The 21,627-nt window shown below is 35.7% G+C and overlaps 1 pseudogene; it reads right to left on the bottom strand.

Moving 5' to 3' along the window:
* Positions 1–4,737: 4,737 nt before the first annotated feature.
* LOC103214633 (homeobox protein VENTX pseudogene) lies at positions 4,738–5,553 on the bottom strand (annotated as a pseudogene).
* Between the last annotated feature and the right edge of the window lie 16,074 nt (positions 5,554–21,627).

Raw genomic sequence — 21,627 nt, forward strand, 5'->3', positions numbered from 1 at the left:
GCCGGACGCCTGTAATCCCAGCACTTCGGGAGGCAGAGGCGGGCAGATCACCTGAGGCCAGGAGATCGAGACCACCCTGGCAAATTTGGCGAAACCCCGTCTCTACTACAAATACAAAAATTAGCTGGGCGTCGTGGCAGGTGCCTGTAGTCTGAGTTACTTTGAAGACTGAGGCAGGAGAATCGTTTGAAACTGGGAGAATCACTTGAATCACTGCAGAGGTTGTAGTGAGCAGATATTGTGCCACTGCACTCCAGCCTGGGTGACAGAGCGAGACTCCATCTCGAAAAAAAAATAAAAGTAAAAAATAAAATAAATTTTCAAATGAATAAATGGATGATAATTACAACATGAAATTAACTTATTTGAACTTCTTTTTTGCTGTATGTCTTTGCTTCTCATTTGTCTGCAAATTATAAATTCCCAAATACCAAACATTTCAACATATACTTTTCTTAATTTATAACATACCACTAACTGATTTTCTTGCTTAGGCTGTATGTACTTTAAAATTGAATTATGTTTTGCACTCACTTTTAGTAGGTTCACAGTATATATTTATTCTTTGAGTCTCCAAAATAAAATATATCGCCAATATCAAATTTGTAATGCTATGTGTCAAATAAGATACGACATCACTAATTCCTTTTTCCTTTAGTGGCTCAGAGAATAGGACGAATTTGTAATTTCTGAGCTTTATCAACTAGAAGTATATGCAGCTGTCCCTCCTAATCTGTGGAAGAGTGGTCCCCTGAAGATACCAAAATCCACCTATGCTCAAGTACCTCATATAAAATGCCATAGTTTTTGCATATAACCTATGCACATCCTCCCATGTTCTTTAAATCACTTCTAAATTTCTTATAATAACTAATGCAGTGGAAATAGTTGCTATACTAAAAGTATTTTTAAATTTTTGTTAGTACTTATTGTTGTATTATTGTTTATTTTTACTTTTCAAAATATTTCTCCATTCAAAGTTGGTTTAACTGATATGGGAGCCACAACTATGGACAGCTGACTTATTGATGTTCAAAATTATGGTATCAGTTAAACATATATGAAAATCACTTCTTAAAACAGCAAATAGGAAGATAGCAAGAGACATGCTCTGAGCTCCTTGAAATATTTTCGCTGGGTGGGGGGTGCTTTCCACAAATTATTATGCTATTGATGTAACTAGAAACATAGAGCACATCACTAAAAAGACTGAAATGTTAAGTTTTCATTTCAGATTTCTAAAGCCACTTCAATTTTGTCACAGTGGAAACTCCAATAATGCGAGTTTGAACTTAAGTTTCTTCATGCAGCCTTGGTGACAGAGCAAGACTCTGTCTCACAAAAAAAAAAATAAAAAGGAAAAAGATTAGAAAGCATGCACGCAACATATGAACTACTGCATTTTTTTCCAGAACTACTAACAGTGTACATTTTTTCTAGATATCAACTACAGATATATTCACATCTTTTGAGTTTATATTAGGTGATTCCTAAGGTTTCTGGTAGGTCTGTAACTGTGATATATTAATGCTGGTGAAGAATGAATGACTGAATTCAAGAATACAGCTACTCTGATTTAGAAAACAAAAATGATACAGTAATTGTTCTGATATGAAATACAGTTGTTTTTCTGGGAATGCTTTCATTTGGACTAAAGAGCTACAGTTCAGATTTTCCAATAGCCTGTAGTTCGTACAGAAGAGTACCTGCCTTTTAAAATCAAAATGTAATTAGGTTCCTCAAAAACTAAAACTGCCATATGATCCAGCAATCACAGTTCTAGGTGTATATCCAAATAAATTGAAATCAGTATGTTGAAGAGACATCTGTACTCTCTTATTCACTGAAGCATTATTTACAATGGCAAAATTTTGAATTGACTAGAGCGTCTATCAAGGGATGAATGAACAAAGAATATCTGAGATACATACACAATGGAATACTACTCAGCCTTATAAAAAGAGAATTCTGTCATTTGTGACAACATGGATGAGTCTGTAGGACATTATTCCAGGTGAAAGAAGCCAGGTACAGAAAGACAAATATTCCATTATTTCACTTGTATATAGAATCTTAAAAATGTTGATCTCATAGACGCAGAAATTAGAATGATGCTTACCGAAAGCTAGGGTAGGGTAGCGGGGATGAAATACAGAGTTGATGGTAAATGGTACATAGATTCACATAGATAGCGGAAATAAGTGTTTGAGATCTATAACAGTATGGTGACTATTGTTAAAAATAATGTATTGCATATTTCAAAACTGCTTTAGTACATTTGAAATATTCTCACCATAAAAAATGGTAAGTATATGAAGTGATGGATATGTAGCTTGATTTAATTATTCCATAATGTATACACATATCAAGACACCACATTGTATTCTATATATACAATTACTGTCAATTAAATTTTTTTTTTTAATTCAAATGAAATCAGGCTGAATATTTTGCTGCCCTCACCAGGGCACCACAGCATATGCAACTCTCAATTTCATTGTGAAAAAATTTGAATATTTATCTAGAAATATGTATATCCTTTAATACATGTGAATATAAATTTATACTAGAAGACTTGTTACACATCTAATACTCACTCAATAATTCATGTATCTAACTTTTTAAATTTTCTTCCTTTTTTGAGAGGGGTATATCAGTATGTTGCCCAGTCTGGTCTTTTTCTCCTGGACTCAAAGCAATCCTTGCACCTCAGCCTCCCAAGTAGCTGGGATTACAGGTGTGTGACCACTACATCTGGTTTTTAACTTTAAAACTAAAGCACCAGCGATGTCAAACAAAGCCAAGTGAAAAATTAGCAGAAATTACTAGTAATAAAGCATGCTCAGAAAGGAAATCTATGTTTTATAGTATTTTTCTGATTATAGGGATTTTAAAAAAACCCTATTTTGTGCAGCCTAATACAGTAACATATCATGCAAAATTTAATTATAGAATATAGGACTTACATGTATTTCAGCAGCAACATGATAAAAATACATTGGTAGTTTATATAAAATAAAACATATACAGGGAAAAATACAGGAAAAAAAAATCCTCTTGTTAGGTGGAAAAATACTCATTTGTTGGTGGGAAAAATATTAATTTGGCTATGAAAGTAGGTTTATCATCAAAGCTAGAGAGAATAATTAAAATAGTCACAGGAATCTATAGGTTACTTCACCCCTGTGCAATCTTTTAAAAATGTAATGGGAAATACAGATTCTTCTTGACTTACAATGGGGTCAAGTCCCAATAAGTGTATCTTAAGTTGAAAATATCCTTAAGTCAAATGCATTTAATACACCTAACCTACCAAACATCATAGCTTAGCCTAACCAACTTTAAATATTCTCAGAACACTTACATTAGCCTACATTTGAGCAAAATCATCTAAAAAAAGCCTATTTCATAATAAAATGTTGAATATCTCATGCTAAATACTCCACTGAATGTAAAAAACAGAATGTTTGTATGGGTACTCAAAGTACCTGTATGAATGCACATGACTTTCGATGGGGGCCACAAGATTAGATGAGCCAGTTTATGGATTTGGGTGATGCTAGCTAAACCATCAAGTGCAGGGTCTGCAAAGTATCTCAAGCACTGATTTATTTATTTATTTGGTTAGTTAGTTAGTTTTTTTGCGGCGCACTTGTACTTTTATCACGGACAATGTGCCCCCATCCACATCCACAAATTAGTGCTGTCCAGGCCACACCCAGGAGCCCCTGTCCAACCACTGTCCTCCCAGGGCCTCGCCCAGCCTTCCTTCACACCGTCACTCGCTAGGACACACAGCAGCTCTTCCACTCTTACCTGAGGTTGTATTATAAAAGCACGTGCTGGTTGAAAACACTTCCAACAATGCAGAAATGAGCAAGGGGAAAGTGGAACTTGCTGTGGACACGGCCACACGACCACGCTTTTGTTCCTGTTGGGATGCCTAGGTCGGTTTCACAGGTCGCCTCGCAGTCCTGCAGGCTGAACCCGTCTATCTGGGCGCCCTGCGCTGCCTACCTCCTGGGCACTCTGGGGCGACGTGGACGGATGCGCCCTTGTCTAAGTTTCGGTGCGTGCAGTCAGGACTCTGCACCAATAATGTTCCGTCCATCGAAGAGGGAGAGTCCTCCCCGGGAGGGGCTTCCGTGCCTCCCATTCTGGGCACTTCCGGAGTGTTTGCAGGAAGTGCTGTCTTTGAGTCATTCTGTTTTGTCCGGAGGCTGCTGCGAGGAGGGGGACAGGTGAGCACATGCTGGAGGGTGGGGACGTGCGGGACGGCTTCAGTCCAGGCACAGTCACAGGTCCCGGCTGCCCTGCTTTCCCTGGCCCGAGAAGAGCAGCCCCCAGCAGGCTGCGGGCACATTCCCGGCTCATGCAAGGCCTAGACCGCTCTGCAGGGCCCCAGCGCCCCGCCTTAATTTTCACCTTTGTTCCCTCCTGCTTTCCAGCTTTGGAGTCCTTGTTAGGAGGAACTCGAACCACAAGCTTATAAACGCGACACCTGCATTCCTTTCCAATCCTTCATGGTTTTCTTTTTTACACACAAAGCTTACAACCTTTACTTTTTCCAACTGGAAAACCAGTTTTTCCAACACATTTTTAAAAACAAATTATCCTTTTATCATATGCTGAAAGCCCTACCCATAACAAGCCCACTTCTGCCTTTGACTCTGTTCACCGACCTTTCATTTACTTCCTAAACCAACCCTTTTGGTAACTTTCACTGAAGAGGTGGCTTTAACAAATATATTCTCCAGAAATCTCCAGAACCTTTGCGTGGGTCAGGGTGAAAGGTGCCTCCAGGATGTAAGCAGAACAGCTGAGTCGTCCGGGTAGGTGCCAGGTGCCATCTGCACAGGCCGCGTGTGTGGGAGACATGGAGTCAGATGCGCTTGCTGAAAATGCAGCCGATGTCTCTGGCAGAGCACACAGGCCCCAGGGCCCTGCGGACAGGGCTGGTCCCAGAGTATCCACGCCACTTCCTGGGCTTGGAGGGTGTTACACCAGAGGCTGCCCGCAGCAGGAAGCCCACGCAGAGGCCAGGGGCTCTTGTTCCACTTGGCAGAGACTCCCAGGAGCCAGGGGGCGTCATCAGAGCCTGGGGCCCTGGCAGGGTAGCCCAAGGGCACAGCAGCTGCAGGCCCTTGGCAAGACCGGAAGACGGTGAGTGAAAAGCCGGGGCGCGCGGAGCGACCCCGAGAAGGGGCTGTTCAGCTGTGAGTCTTGCATTTGCCGTTCGTGTTTCATCCGGCGGTTTTGAAACCAGGTTTTTATCTGGACCTCTGAGAGCTGCATCTCCCTGGCCAGCCCCTTCTGCTCCAGAGGGCCCAGGTACTGGTGGTGCCAGAAGTCGCCCTCCAAGGCGCGAACCTGCTCTGTGCTGAAAGTTGTGCGGACACGGGGCCGCCAGGAGTTTGGCTCCTTACTCAGCCCTTCACAGAACAGGGTCATGCAGCCTCTCTGTCCTGGGTCCCCACCCCAGCCCCTTACTGCAGCCGGGGTGGTTCCTCTCTCCTCTCAAGCACTAATCTTAGAAGCAGTTTAGGGTGAGTCAGAATCTTGTAGCCTCCAGCTGCATGACTCCTAAACCGTAGTTTCTAATCTTGTGGCTAATTTCTTAGTCCTACAAAGAGAATCTGCTTCTTAGGCAAGAAGGAGGTTTGTTTTGGGAAGGGGCTGTTTCCTTTTGTTTTGGGAAAGGCTAAGTTCCTCTGAAAGTTCAGCGTATGCCCAGGAATGAACAAGAACAGTTTGGAGGTTAGAAGCAAGATGTAGTTGGTTAGGTGAGATCTCTTTCACTGTCTCGGTCGTAATTTTGCAATGACGGTTTCAATGGTATATTCGTGTTCATTTTATTCTCCATTTTATTGTGTATCTACATCTGTACTTTTTTATAATACTCGAGAAAAATCTGCCTCTTTTATTAATTCTTTTTTTTTTTTTCCACTGACAACTTTGGTTTTGTTCATCTTCTCTATTGAATCTTGATTCTCTAATTTAGTAATTTATATTCTCATGTTAGTTATTTCTTCTTGCATTTATTTTGTGTTCCTTTTTCAGACAAGCTGAACATTTTGCTCACGATTTTTATCCTTTTATCCTTTACTAATGTAAATATTGTATCCATAATTTTAAAAATATACCTGACACCACCTTTGCAAAATTATTGACAGTAAGAGAAGTTTGACACAGTTGATTTCATCTTGCTTCTAACCTCCAAGATGTCCTTGGTCACTCCTGGGCATACGCCAGGCTAACTTGGAGAAGAACTTATAGTTTAAGTTTAAAGCAAAGATGATAATAGCTCCTCCCAAAACTAAACTGCCTTTGTAAAATTAATGAAAGTCTACAAGGTTATGTTTATGAGAGGGGCCTGAATTCTGCTAAGATGCAGGCAGAGTACACTAATAACCTGCCATTGTTATGGTCACAAGATTTGTAACTTCCTTAATCACTCCTATAGATAACATCACTATTGTAGAACCAAAGATTGGCCCTTTGAGAGTCTCTTCAGACTTTTGCATTTCTCATGACCAGTTGACTCCACCCAGCCCTGAAACTCATACCTTAACTGGTCCTGGGGCCCCCACCCAGAGGCTGACTCAGCACAGCTTTACTGCTTTCCATACCCTCTGATTTCATCCCCAACCAATCAACTTTCCCCATTCCCTAGTACCCAGCCCACCAAACTGTCCTTGAACAACTTTGAGTAGTAAGTCCATCTGCCCCCTTGGTGTCTTCATGTGAATTAAACTCTTTGTTTTCTCAGTGAAGTAATTTTGTCTGTAGGGCAGGCAGGAAAAAACCCTTCAGGCAGTTACATATCCTTTTGCTTTGTTTCAATATGTGGTATTTTCATTGACTTCCGTTTTTATGTTATGGGATAAGTTCATTTGGAGATACATGGAAGTGGATTTAAAAATGTCACAGGTAGGAGAGTAACTTTGTATCTGATACTGACATCTAACTTAAATTGCATTGTGATTCAAGCATATGACCAGTTTCACAATCATACTTTAAGTGTTAAACTTATTATCTAATACATAATCCCTCGTAACACATATTAACTTTACAGTTGCCCCTGTGTATCTGTGGGGGATTGATTATAGGATCTCTGCGTATACCGAAATCTGAGGATACTGAAGTCCCTTATATAAATCTATGGACTTTCTCCCATGTACATTAAGTTATCTCTAGATTATTTATAATAGGTAATACAATGTAAATGTTATATAAATAGCTGTTATGCCATATTTTGTTTGCATTATTTTTTATTGTTATTTATATATTTATTTATTTTTTCCCTGGTATTTTTTATTTGTGGTTGGTTGAATCTACAGATGAGGAACCCAAAGACTTGGGTTCCTCTGGGTTCTTACATATTAGGTATGGCTTGGAAATAGAGTAAGTAGCCAATTTTTCTAATTAACTAGAAAATTTGTTTTCATTTATTATAATTCCTGACATTTAAATTTACGTCTACCTAAATATTTTGCATATTCAATTTGTCCAACTTTTTATATACTTTTTAATCTTTTCTTATTTTGATTTGCCTCTTTTTCACGCAGTACAAGTTTTTCATTCCAAATTTCTGTTACAATTTTAATAATTAGGTAGTCACACTCTAATTATATGCTTTTAGTGGTGGTGCTTGAAACTTTATTATACATACCTAAGTCAATAAGGTTAAAATCTAAATTTAAAGTATATATTTATATTTATCTTTCACAGTGCAAAACTTTAGAACACTTAAGTTTCAATCATTCTCCATATCTTACATGCTTTTATAGTTCAGTTTAATAAGATAAAATTAACAAGATTTTAATAAGCGTAGTAAGCTTTCTATTTGACGTCGTCTTGTTTCTTTGATTTACCTATATGTATGTAATTTTCTGCTTACATTTTTTTACCTCTGTCCTTCCTTCTGAGATCATTTTCCTTACACATGTGATCTCAGTCTACATCCTTGCTCATGATAATTGTGACTCAAATCCAACTAATTAGTTTGTGAATTCTTTCTCTAGGGAAAAATTTAGGATCCTCTCTTTATCTTTCAGAATTTTTGTCACTTATTCTTTTGGGCATTGGCCAAGGCTAAGCAGCTTAGACACATCTTTCTGAGATGTTTTCTTTTATTAGCTTTTATTTTCTTTGCTCTCTTTATTAAGATTTTATTTATTGTGTATTGGATCTCATGTTGTTTTCCTCATTTTGTCCTTTTTAAATTTATTTTCTTAACTTTTCTAAGCTGTCAATTTTTAAAGTTTAATTTTGGAAATATCTTTAATTTTAAGAGCTTATTTCTTGTTTTTTTTTTAATATTCTTTCTTGTATTGTGAATGCAATATTTAATTCAATTACAGTTATTTTAAAGTTCTCTTCATCAATATCTTTTTTCTTTTTTTTTATTATTATTATACTTTAAGTTCTAGGGTACATGTGCATAACGTGCAGGTTTGTTACATATGTATACTTGTGCCATGTTGGATCAATATCTTTTTCTAAGGCAGTGCTTCTCAACCCTGGGGACACTGACATTGTGTAAAGGCATTTCACGTGCTATAAAAGGATGGAGGTTTTGGAGATATTTTAATTTCACTAATTTAAGGAAATTTTTGGAGGGAAGGAAGATAGATATGCAGCATGTATTGATAAGCTGCAGTGGGCATTGAAGAGTATTTGCTTTTTTCACTTCTTGGACTTTTTGAATGATCAGAAATTTTTACCCAGGATTTGCAGTGATCTTTTTAATCTCTGTGAAAACACATTAATCCCCTACTCATAACCACTTTGACAGATTCCCATTGCATCCTGGTTAAAACAAAACCTTCTCATGATTTCCTACTCAAAATGCCTGATAGTCTCACTCCATTTACCTCTGTAATCTAATCAGTCTTGTCATCATTCTGAAGCAGCCACATTGATCTCAGTTACTTTAGGTAACTAACGTCCACTTAGATTTAGAGATTTACATATGCTGTTCCTTTTGGCAGGGAAAAAAAATCTCTAACTGAAGTATTACTTACTCCAGGAGAACTTCTCTAACCACCTCTCTTTCCCCCAGATATTAATTATGTCTGGTCATTATAATTTTTTTATTTTGCCTTAGTTTTCTTTCAAAGCACTTTCATATTTTGTAACTATAGCATAGTCATTTTTGTGACTATTGTAAATACTTATTTCTTCTATAATGTTTTACAGTTTTATGAGGGTATGGATCACACATTTTCATTGCAAGCAATATTCTCAGTACCTACATGAAACGCCTAGCACAGCCTAGGCAGTAACTGTATACTTAACAATGAGTTAGTGACACTCAAATAATGCTATATGTATTTTTAATGTTGGTAAGTACAATTGTGATGACCCCTCTTTTTAATATATAAGTTTGTGGTTATATAAAGTTATAAAGTTTAATCACTAAATAGAAGATTAGTATGTATAATAAAGAATAAGGAATATCTTATAATATGTGTACATATATATGTGTGTGTGTGTGTGTATATATATAAATATATATCTGTGTGTGTATGTTTGAGAGTTTTTCCTTTTAATTTTGAAATGACCAAAAATCTTCCTATTTTAAACATTATGCAAAACCTCATTGGATTACAAGGTTTTTTGGTTTCTCAGTTCTATCTCCCACTCCTCTCTCCAGACACACACAAACACACACACTTACACACAGAGTTCCGTGATCCTGTTTTCCTTTCACAATGCTACTTTTGTTGCACATGGGATATTCTATCTCTTGTATGTACTATTATCAACAAAAATCTCAGAGAATTATGGTCTTGAAACCCTATTTTGTCATCAGTTGTTCAATAATTAAACCTACAGAGTATCTTTTTGGAACTATTAAGAGAAAGATGTTTCCATATTTATCACCGAATAGCAAAGCTCATAGACAGACATGCGTCTGTCTATGCAAATAGTAACCAAAAATTGCTTACTATTTGAAAAGAACTATGTGCTATTCCTTACTACAGTAAATTTCTATTAGGTTTGAAAAGCCAAAATAAGCACTTTACCAAAGTCTTTGTTAGCCTGTTTTAGTAAATTGATACTTTAACTCTAGATGATGGAAAAATACAACTCCATAAAGATCTTTAGTAATGCTCATATAAGAATAGCTTCTCCAGGCCGAGAAGAGTGGCTCACACCTGTAATCCTAGCACCTGGGTAAGCTAAGCAGGGTAGATTGCTGAAGCTCAGACCAGTTTCAGGCCAGCCTGGGCAATATGATGAAACCTCCTCTATATAAAAAATACAAAAAAATTAGTGGGGCCTGGTGGCCTACACCTGTAGGCCCAGCTACTCAGGAGGATGAGGTGGGAGAATTGCTTGAGTCTGAGAGGTTGAGACTGCACCCTAGCCTGGGCAACAGAGTGAGAGCCTGTCTCACAAAAAAAAAAAAAAAAAGAAAAAAGAAAAGAAAAATAGAAAGAAAAAAGAAAGATTCTCCAAATTTTCCTTAAATCTCTACTAAATTACTTTGCTATTATTATAAAAATGTGGCAGGATATTATTATTATCATCAATCGTTATCCCCTTTGTAATTGCTTCTGCCTCTTGATTTTTCAGTACCTTTCTGTTGTGGGAAAATAGTATAATGTTGAAAAATTAGACCTCCCTTGCCTCAAAGGCAAGTAATTTAATTCATAATTCTTTTCACATAAACATTTTACTGTTGTCCAAGTGTTTAAGTGTTTAATGGGCCCTAAGTTTATGTATGTGCGTATGTAAGTAAAAATTTTTGGAGATTAGTGGATACTTGGCATTCTTATTAGCATTTGTTTATATCTGTTAGGTAACTACCTCAGAAACTAGTTAATTTACACAGTTGTCGTTGATGAACACCACATTTAAACCCAAGATGATCTATGTATAAAATGCTTACTCTTATACTGCAGAGTATACTCTTTAATATATGGTTAATTTAATTGATACCACCTTGGACTCACATCTCTTAAGGATATTTCTTTGAAATAAAATACTATATTAAGTATTCCATTATATTACACACATAAAATATTGCAGAAATCAAAATGGGTGGTATGACAATCATAGTTAGAAATCTGTCATTTCGATCTGCCCATGGTAATCCTATATGGTTCATAGACTAATACCTAAAGACAAATCCAACTCAAGTAAACCATTGAATTATTGCACAAAAATAGATTTTTTCTTATGGGGAAAATATGCTGATGCTGGTGGAATGCATACCCATTTATTGTAAAAATTTGCCTTTTCTGTCACATTTTGAGAAAAATCCTGGTGTTTGTGTGCCACCATCATAATGGCCTCACTTTAGAACAATGATGTTTTTTGCCCTCAAATATATTTATTCCATTACTGTCATTTGGAATCAGCCCAGAGGTAGAATTAGATGCCAAAAGCACATCTGAAAGGTAAACTCTCTGAGAGACGGGATCTTTTTATTCTTATTAATGACTTCACTAACCCCTTACCTCCCAGGGTCAAGTACCGAAGTGGAATAAAGTTTTACACAACAAATATTTCTTGATCCAATAAATGACTAATATCATCTCTAAAACTGAATTAGTTTATGATTAAAAGGTGCATTTAAAAAAATATAACTGTTTTATCCTCTTCTAAAATAGTCAAATTTCAAATGTCTTTATTTGCTCAAGCCCTTGAAAGTCTTGTAATAAATCACTAGATTAAAAACTCCTTTTATAAACTCAAACAATTCAAGAAGGAAGAAACTAATAACATCATTAAAAAGTGGGCAAAGGACATGAACAGACACTTCTCAAAAGAAGATACAGAAGTTGTCAAAAAACATGAAAAAATGTCCAACATCCTCGATCATTAGAGAAATGCAAATTAAAATCACAATAAGATACATCAGAGCAGTCAAAATGACTATGATTAAAAAGTCAAAGAACAATAGATATTGCCAAGAATGAGGAGAAAAGGGAAAATGTATTTTGTTGGTGGGACTGTACATTAGTAAAACCTCTATGGAAAACAGTATGGAGATGTCTCAAAAAACTGCAATGAAAACTATCAGTCAACCCAGCAATCTCACTACTGGTATCTACCCAAAAAAGGAAATTGTTTTAGCAAAAAGACACCTGCAGGGCCGGGCACAGTTGCTCCGACCTGTAAGCCCAGCCCTCAGGGAGGCCAGGGTGGGAAGATCACTTGAGCCGCAGAGTTTTGAGGCCATAGTAAGCTATGATTACACCACTATATATCTATCCTGAGAGACAGGGCAACATTGTGTCTCTTTAACCAGAGAGAGACACCTACGCACATGTGTTTATTGCAGAATTATTCACAATAGCAAAGTCATGAAATTCAGCCTAAATATCCATCAACAGATGATTGGATAAAGAAAATGTGGCTTATATACACCATGGAATACTATACAGCCATAAGAAGAATGAAACCATGCCTTTTGCAGCAACATGGATGGAGGTGGATGCCATTATCCTAAGTGAAATAACTCAAACAGAAATTCAAATACTTCATGTTCTCACTTGTAAGTGGCAACCTAACATTGGGTACACATGGACATACAGAGGGAAATTATAATAGACAATAGAGACTACAAAAGCAGGGAGTGTGCGAGGGTAGTGAGAGCTAAAAAATTACTTTGGTTACAATATTCACTATTCAGGTGCACTAAAAGCCCAGATTTCACCACTACACAACATATCCATGTAACAAACAGCACATATGCCCCCTGAATCTATGAAAACGAAAAATAAAAATTCTTATTATAAAATGTTGGCATAGTATTTGTATATACCATAAAATGAGTTAGCTACATGTTTGTAGATTGATTAAATAATTGTTCTGGAGTCATTCGTAATTGTTCACAAAGAGAAATCAGTGCCTCAGATTCTTTATTATAAATGAGGATAACAATAGTGTTTATTTCATAATGCTATTATTAAGATTCATTAACACACGTTAAATTATCAAGCATGTAAAACAGAACCTGACACACACATAAAGTAAATATTAACTATGAAGAGGAGAAGGATGATGATGATGATGATGATATAGAAATGAATCACAATTTGGCTTTTTTGGTTTGCTTGTTTTTAATATTCATAATGGAAGAAATCCCCACCTAACTAGCACTGAGCATAGATACTTATCTTTCTGTCACCTGGCCTTATCAGGCTACCAAAACATTTCCCTTCATCCTGTAAGGTCTATCCAGGAGAGACAAGGGATTTTGACCATGTTCTTAATTCATGAGGATTCCATAGGGTTTCTAGATTCAGTGTTACACTGATAGGAAGAGAGAAGTGGAACAATTGGAAGTTACGTAGTCATTTCTGTTCTGGAAACCCCATCATCTTCTCTGAAACATTTGCTTCTGTTTGTTTATTTATACTAATATTTTAGTATGAAAACAATAGCAAACCACAGTATTTTATTTGTATACTGTTTGGAACTGTCTCAGGTCATGATCTCTAAATAGTGGAGCCCATCTCCGGGGATGAATTCTGCCCTAGTATAGATAGATACACTCTGACAAGATGAGATTTTCTTGTCCTTTTATTCCTGAATTTCTTCAGATGAGCTGAAGATGAATTTCATTTTATCTCACTATAAATTGCTATCAAGAGTGAGTAATATATTAATAAGGTTCCTGTATAATAGCTCAATGGACTCATATCATGTGGCTACTGCAGAGACCTGATTTTTAGTCATGGTGTACTTTGTCACTGGGTCATTCACTATCCAAATAATCTTTCACTCTAAGGCTTATCTTCATCTTAGCATCCAATGTGATACAATGCTTGTTTGGCTCAATTCACCAGCTATCATCTGGGTTTTCCTATTATAAAACAATCTAAAGGGATTGCAGTAAATGAAGCCAATTAAGTCAACCACTCAAGCAGGGAACACATAGTGTTGTCAGACTCTGTTCAGTCAATAATATGTTCAGTTATTATGTCTTTATTTCTGTAGCTATTGAAGGAATTTCTAAATACATATATCACTTATGTTTAAGATTTTTTTCCTGAATGTTGGAGCATGTAAATATAATGGATCACTGTTATTGTTATATTTTAAGTAGTAATAATAATATGTTGCTTACACTGAACCATGCAACAAATTTACATGGTACTCTTGGCATTGTTAACACTTCATTTGAGTTTTAATGAAGAGGAGATAACTAATTTAATTTTGGCATTTAACACTGTAATATGAGAATGAAGTGAAAGTTTTTATCATGAGAAGAACAATTTTTTTCATAATTCTTTTTTATGTGCTTTGTGTGTCTTAAAAATTCAGTTTTCATCTTTCTAAATAGGATTGATGCAGATAAATCGACAAAAGATAAACATTTCCCATTGTGTTTTCTTTGTAACTGATTGTTTTCTCAGTTTTATTTTTTTAAATCATTGAGTATGTGCTAAATGCTCTGGATTGCAATTTAAATTCATTCTTCAGGAGTTCAACACATTTATTTCTTTTTAAAATAAAAATAGAAACAATATAATTGAAAATTAAATCACCAACAGATAAAGGTTTTTTCTTTCCTACCCATTATATTGACAGTTTCATCAGTGCCACTTATATGACATAGAAAATAATACCCCACTTTTGTTGAGATGACTATTTCCATAATGTCAAATATTTAGAATATTTAAATACATGAACGCAATAGAATTGAGCCATTTAATCATTTTCTAAAAGTATACAATTTCCTTAAAGAAAAGTCCTTCAGGCTGCCTTTCAGAGCTTGTGCCTGCTAATTTTAGACATCATTTGGACAAGATGTTTTTAGTTGCTATTAAAATTCACAAATTAGAAGTCTCTCTGTGCATGTGTATTTGTATGTATATGATTGTGAGTGTTTCAAAGCCAAGATGTATTGAAGCCTTGTCAAGGGCAGAAGAAACTGAAGAAGTAGATAATACAGCTAGTGCAAAGGGAACATGACTCATGTCTTCAAAGAGAGTAGTAGGAAATGAGATGAGAGCAGTAATGGGGAACCAAGTCACATAAGACTTTGTAGGCTATTGTAAGAGTCAACAGGGAGCTATTGGAGTGTTTTGAGCTGAGAAATGACATGATCTGACTTAAACTTTAAAATAAACATTCTGGCTTGTCTGCGAACAGGCTGCAGTGAGCATGAGAGGCTGAGAGACAAGTTAGCAGGCATTACAGTAAGCCAGATGATATATGATGTTTGTGTGGACCTGAGGGGTAGCAGTAAGGGTGATATAAAAAGCTGGATACAACAATTTTGAAGTTAGAGCCAAGTGATGCTGGTGATAATGGTCCTGAGTCATTATTGAAGGTTAAATTGTGTTCAGTACTTTGATAGGAAATTTGATAGGAAAGAGAATGTGCTATCCATTTTGGAAATATTGCCATGAAAATGATAAAAACAAGTCACATTATGTTTTAAATTTTAAAGGGTAGGTTTCTATTCTGGGAGAAATCACTTACATGAATTAGCACATAGTATGACAATCATAGGAAGAGAATTCACCCCTCCCACAAAAAACTAATATCCCTAACAATAAGCTCCTGAAACACAGCCACTTTCCCTGCATTCAAGTCTTATTTTTTATTGTACATTTGGTTCAGTAAATTCTGATAGTAGGACTTCACAGAAGCTGCACTGATATGGAATAACCGTAAGGGAAATGTCTAGAAAAAAATTTTAAAAACTATCCTGAAGCAGGAGTACAAATCGTAGACTAAAGGATGATTGATTATTGACTATAGGGTGAAAAAGAAAATTTGGACTGAAGAGGCCGGGCATGTTGCCTCATGTCCGTAATCCTAGCACTTTGGGAGGCCAAGGTGGGCAAATCACTTGAGCCCAGGAGTTTGAGACCAGCCTGGCCAGCATGGCAAAACCCTGTCTCCACTAAAACTACAAAGAATGAGCTGGGTGTGGTGGTGTGCACCTGTAGTCCCACCTACTCTGGAGGCTGAGGTGGGAGAACCTCTTGAGCTTGGGAGGTGAAGGCTGCAGTGAGCCAAGAGCTCACCACTGCACTCCAGCCTGGGCGACAGAGTGAGACCCTGTCTCAGAACAAAAAAAAAACAAAGAAAACAAAAAGCAGAAAAAAAAAAAAAAAAAAAGAAAAAAAAAAGAATTAGATTAAAGAAAGGGATATCTAGTTGGAAAGCAATACAATAATCTACCTGAGGACTAATGAAGGCATATATTTTCTTTTTTTTTTTTTTTTTTTTTGAGACGGAGTCTCGCTCTGTCGCCCAGGCTGGAGTGCGGTGGCCGGATCTCAGCTCACTGCAAGCTCCGCCTCCCGGGTTCCCGCCATTCTCCTGCCTCAGCCTCCCGAGTAGCTGGGACTACAGGCGCCCGCTCCCACGCCCGGCTAATTTTTTTTGTATTTTTTAGTAGAGACGGGGTTTCACCATATTAGCCAGGATGGTCTCGATCTCCTGACCTTGTGATCCGCCCGTCTCGGCCTCCCAAAGTGCTGGGATTACAGGCTTGAGCCACCGCGCCCGGCCTGAAGGCATATATTTTCTAAGTATTGCTAGTATTGATAGTAGCCAAATTTTATTTTGCAACAGGATCTAATGAATGTTTTTTCAAAACCAATGTTGAAACACATTTGATATAATAATGAAATAAATAGTGTGAGTTGTTCTGTTAACCTATATTTCACAAAGTTGAGTGATGTATTTTATAGTCTTAGTATTAACAAATTATACAATTCACAATGCATATTAAAGCATATGAGGCTATTTATCAAGATACCCAAGAGCTCAAATTACAACAAAATCAGTAGTAAATGATTTATGGCAAGCCTTATGCTGGGTCCTATGAGGCAATATACAAAAAATATGAAATGTTACTTCAGCAGAGAGAATTTAGAAATATACACATAAGGTTACACATCAACACAATGAGGTGTTATGATAATAAATATTAAATCTGACAGGAAGATTCCAGGAAATCATTCCAAAGATTTCTAAGGGGACCTTTGTGTGCAAAGTACGAAATATACATTACCATTTTAACCTGCCTTCTAAACTCCAGCTTTTGATTGCCAGTTCATGCTGGCTTTATACCAACTCCATTATACAAAACTCCAATATTCTAAAATGAATTCCTTCATTTCTCTATAAGGTGCTTCTTTTCTTTTTATTTTTCTGTTAATGAAACTCTTTACTTGCTTATCTCAGAAGTTAGACATATTAAAGTTCATTTTACTCCACGCATTTATTTCTCATTTTCCATATCTAATCACCTGCTAAATTCTATCAATTCTCTTCCCACTACATCTTGAAAATTATCTGCCATTCCCTTCTAAAGTTTCCTCTTGTTAATATCCTGGTTCGGGTTTTCATAGTCTGCTTTATTTGTTGCAATATCTATCCAACTATCCAACTCCAGGTGTTTGGACTCTAATCTTTTTAATCCGTTCTTCACACTGCCATCCAAGTTATCTTCATAACAACAGAAAATTCCATCATTTTTCTTTACAAAAACCATCTGAGGAGTCTCACTATCTACAAAATACTGTTCAAATTCTTTAGAATAACATGCAAATACCTCAATTACTGGAATCTAAATTACCTCTCCCTTTTCAACATTTGAATGCAAATACTCTTTCCATTTTTACCACATCATCACTTGCATCAATTCTTTCTGAAATTAATGAGTTAATCACACCAGTCAACTCACTACCCTGAAAATATTCCCTAAACTTTACATCCCCTGTACCTCTTTTTTATACTATTCTCTTGGACAGAAATGTCATCAAACTCTTTTATTATAAATAAAGTACCAGTTATAATTTGTCTTTGATTTCAATTTTGGAAAAGAAATTATAGATTCTATAACTTTTTTAACAAGAGTTTATATTGGCAATCCTGGGGACTTATGTTTGTGGCATCGCCCAATAAAAAATTTTGTTTTAATAAAAATTTGTATTTAAGTTAGTATCAGTAATGAAAAGTGAACAAAATGAAACTACAGAGTTTGATGAATTTGGGCTTGTGAATACAATCATGAATGCACGGCCTAGATAAAGAAATGTAACATTGGCAGCAACCAAAATGCCCTGCCCCTCCCAAGACTATATCCTCAACCAAAGATAACCACCAGTTTAACTTCCACCACCATAGGTATTAATACGTGTGATTTTCTTTTACTTTAGATAATAGAACTATTACAATAACGCTCTTTTGTGACTACCTTAGTTCACTCAGCATTTTATTTTAGAAACTCCTCTCTATTGTGGCTTGTAATTGTAGCATGTTCATTGTTTCTGCTTCATAGTTTATTCATTCATTGAATGGATAAGCTACAGCATAATTACCCACTCCGATATTGAGAAATACTTGTGTTGTTCACAATATTTGGCTAATGTTTATAGTTTTGTAAATATCTTATACTTGTATTTGGTGAACATAGAGATGCATTTCCATATGTTATCAGCTCATGAACAGAATTACTGGGTCAAGGAAGTAGTAACTTGGTGTTAATAGATTCTGTCAAACAGTGTGCCAAAATGCCTACACCAATTTAATCTCTCACAAACAGAATAAGAGAATTTGATTTGCTCCACATACCTACCAATACTTGACATTTTTGTCTTTCTTAGCTTATGTATTCTACTGAGTATGTCAGGATGTTAATTTTAGGTTTTTAATTTGCTTTTCCCTGATGATTAATGAAGTTGTACACACCTTCTAATATTTATTGGTCACTTGGATAACTTCTGTTGTAAAGTGCTTTTTAAAGTCTTTTCCTTCTTTTTTTTTTTTCTATTTTCCTGGTTGAGCTATTTATTATTTATTTAGAAGAGCTCTTTATATAATCAGAAATCTTTGTCAGCTGTATGTGCTGCCAGTGTCTTCTCCCACAACATGGGTTGCCTTTTCACATTCTTACTGATAACTTTTGATAAAAAGATGTTCTTACCATTAGTAAAACTTATTATCTCTCCTTTCAGTACTTATTTTGAATATCTTTTAAGAAATCTCTGCCTTCTGCCAAATTATGAAGATATTCTTACATGTTACCTTATAAACTTGATTATTTTACTTTCCATATGTAAATTTATAAATCATCTGAAATTGTTTTTGTCAAAGGAATGAGAAAACAAAATTCATACTTAAAAAATGTAGTCCATCCACAGAGTCTTACTGATTGATAATACATTCTTTCATTCTTTTCCCATTGCACTGCAATATTGAATTTCTGTGTTCCTTTGAGAATGTTTTGAGCTCTATATTTTTTTTCCAATAGTATTGAAGAGTTACAGATTAATTAGAATTTGAAAATCATATTATATTTATTCTAAGGTATTAGACAATTAACTAGAATTAAATATTCAATACTCCTTTTGTAAACTATTTATTTTGATTATACATAAAAATTAAAGATGGCACCAATTTTTTCTTAACTCACTTTGTAATGGTATTTTATTCTCTAATAGTTAAAATTTTGTTTTTAGTACCTCATCTAATATCTAAATATTCATCCTTTCTATCATGTAAATCCAATCTCACTAAATTAATTCTCTTTATTAATAATATTGTATCCTACTTGAGTTGCTCAGTAGTCTTTTTCAACATGTAATTGCTCAATCCTAATTTTCTGTGGCTATTCTCAAGTAATTCCTCCTTTACTCAACTTTGTTTCCAGTCTTTCTGTATCTAGATCTACCAATTCAGTGTCATTATTGTATCTTCCAAATGAGCTTAGATCATAATTTCAAAAGACACAATTCCAAATGCCATCATCCCAAATGTTGGAATCCCAAAAGATCAAAATCTCTAAAGTCTGAAATCCTTTACCTCTAAATGAATCCCCAAACCATAATGACATATTTGGAATTAGAGGAAATCAAGGCTTCTAAAAGTGAATTTTAAGGTATTGCTCATAGTTTGCTTTTCCATTCAGCCCAATACATTTGGCAGAACATTCAAGTAAGTGGATTGGACATGTGATATTGCAATGACAAAACTTTATTTTAAAAATGTGTTATTTACCTGCATTGATATTCCTTCTAGCCAATAAAATTTCAAAAGTTTTTAAAGAACTAAAGCTACCTTTACATGAAGAAACCAGGGAAGTCACTGACTGATTCAAAAATAATTATAGGATTAGAGGCATAGTAGGATAAGAAGACGCTTATGAAATGGTGTTGCTGTTTGATCACCAATACTGTTTCTGCCAAGTTTGTAGTTTGTATATAAATGCATGCAGAACGGATTTCCACATACCCAAAACAACATATGAGCATGGCATAGACAATGGGAACATTTAACAGGGAATGCTCATGTTGGTCTCTATCAACCTATAGAATAATTCCAAAAAGATCAGTGCCATGTAGAAAATAAATGTGACTGTATTCTCCAAGGTCAGCCATGTCCTAAAAGAAAAAGAAAAAAATAAAAGTTATTTCTTGTGCTACAAGATTTCAAAGTATAGTTAATAGTCATGATAATCAGTAAACTTTTATGGATTGCCTATATTCTATCCCTGTAATATACTTTTTATATGTCAAATTTTCTTTTTAGTTTTCTTAGGTTTTTTTTTTTTTAGTTTTGTATTTGCTTTTTTTTACTATTTTAAATTGTTGGCATTATTGTTATAATTTGCTATGTTACATATTTCATCTTCACATTATTTCCAATACTGGAATAATTTTTTATAGAGAATTTGAGAGCGTTCGAGTTCATTTTATGCAATTCGTTTTGCAAATTAAACTCCACAAAAGTGCATTATTACAAGGTTGACTCTGTGTAATCACTGGCTGTGTGCTTAAGCACTGAAACTTTCTCAGTAAATAAAGAGATGGCCTTTTTGTACATCTGCATTTGTGAAAGATAAAATTTTTCAAGATCTTGGCTATTTGGGCTACAATATATGTGGTGGTAATCCATCATGGTTTTTGATCAATCTCATCAAAAGACTTAGATTGTTCATCACGGTGTTGATGACTGCAGGTCTAAAGCTGAGTACACACAATTATCAACATTGACTGTAGTTATATGTGTTTATGAGTGTCTATTTTTGACCTTTTTATGAATATGGTTCATCTGCTTGTAATTGTTATACCTGTGCAACTATGTTATCATTGTCTATTTTATTGTGTAAAGTGGCCTATAAAGTGTTTTGTCATGGTTTTACATGTTTCTCAAATCTCCTTTTAAAAAAGTATATATTTTTAAATACTCTTTTTCTGCAGGGATTTCAGTCTTTTAGGATTTCAACATTCCGGATTATGGTGGTTAGGACTGTGTTTTTGGTATTATGATCAGCTCCTTTCAAAATCTGACTTAAGATGCATTTCTCTTAGAAAGACTCTGTTAGATAATCACACATATTGTTGCAGTAGGTAAGCTAGTCAGACATGAGCAGGGCAAGGCAGCCTGCCTCCACCCACAAACACACCAGGAATGTTAGGCGACCATCGGATGGTGGTCAGATGGTTGTTAACTGTCTTTCTAAAATAATGATGGGTTACAGTCAGCACCGGGGAAAGACAGTCTCCCAATAACCAGAAACACCTGAAACTGATGATCAGCAGCTTCCTGACAGGATCTCAGGAATTGGGCGAGTGGGCTCAAGCATGTGCATTAAGAGGCAAATGGTGGACTTTAACTGGTATATGACCTTGTAGGGAC

This window comes from Chlorocebus sabaeus, chromosome 3 (assembly GCF_047675955.1).
Source record: "Chlorocebus sabaeus isolate Y175 chromosome 3, mChlSab1.0.hap1, whole genome shotgun sequence".
Lineage (NCBI taxonomy): Eukaryota > Metazoa > Chordata > Mammalia > Primates > Cercopithecidae > Chlorocebus > Chlorocebus sabaeus.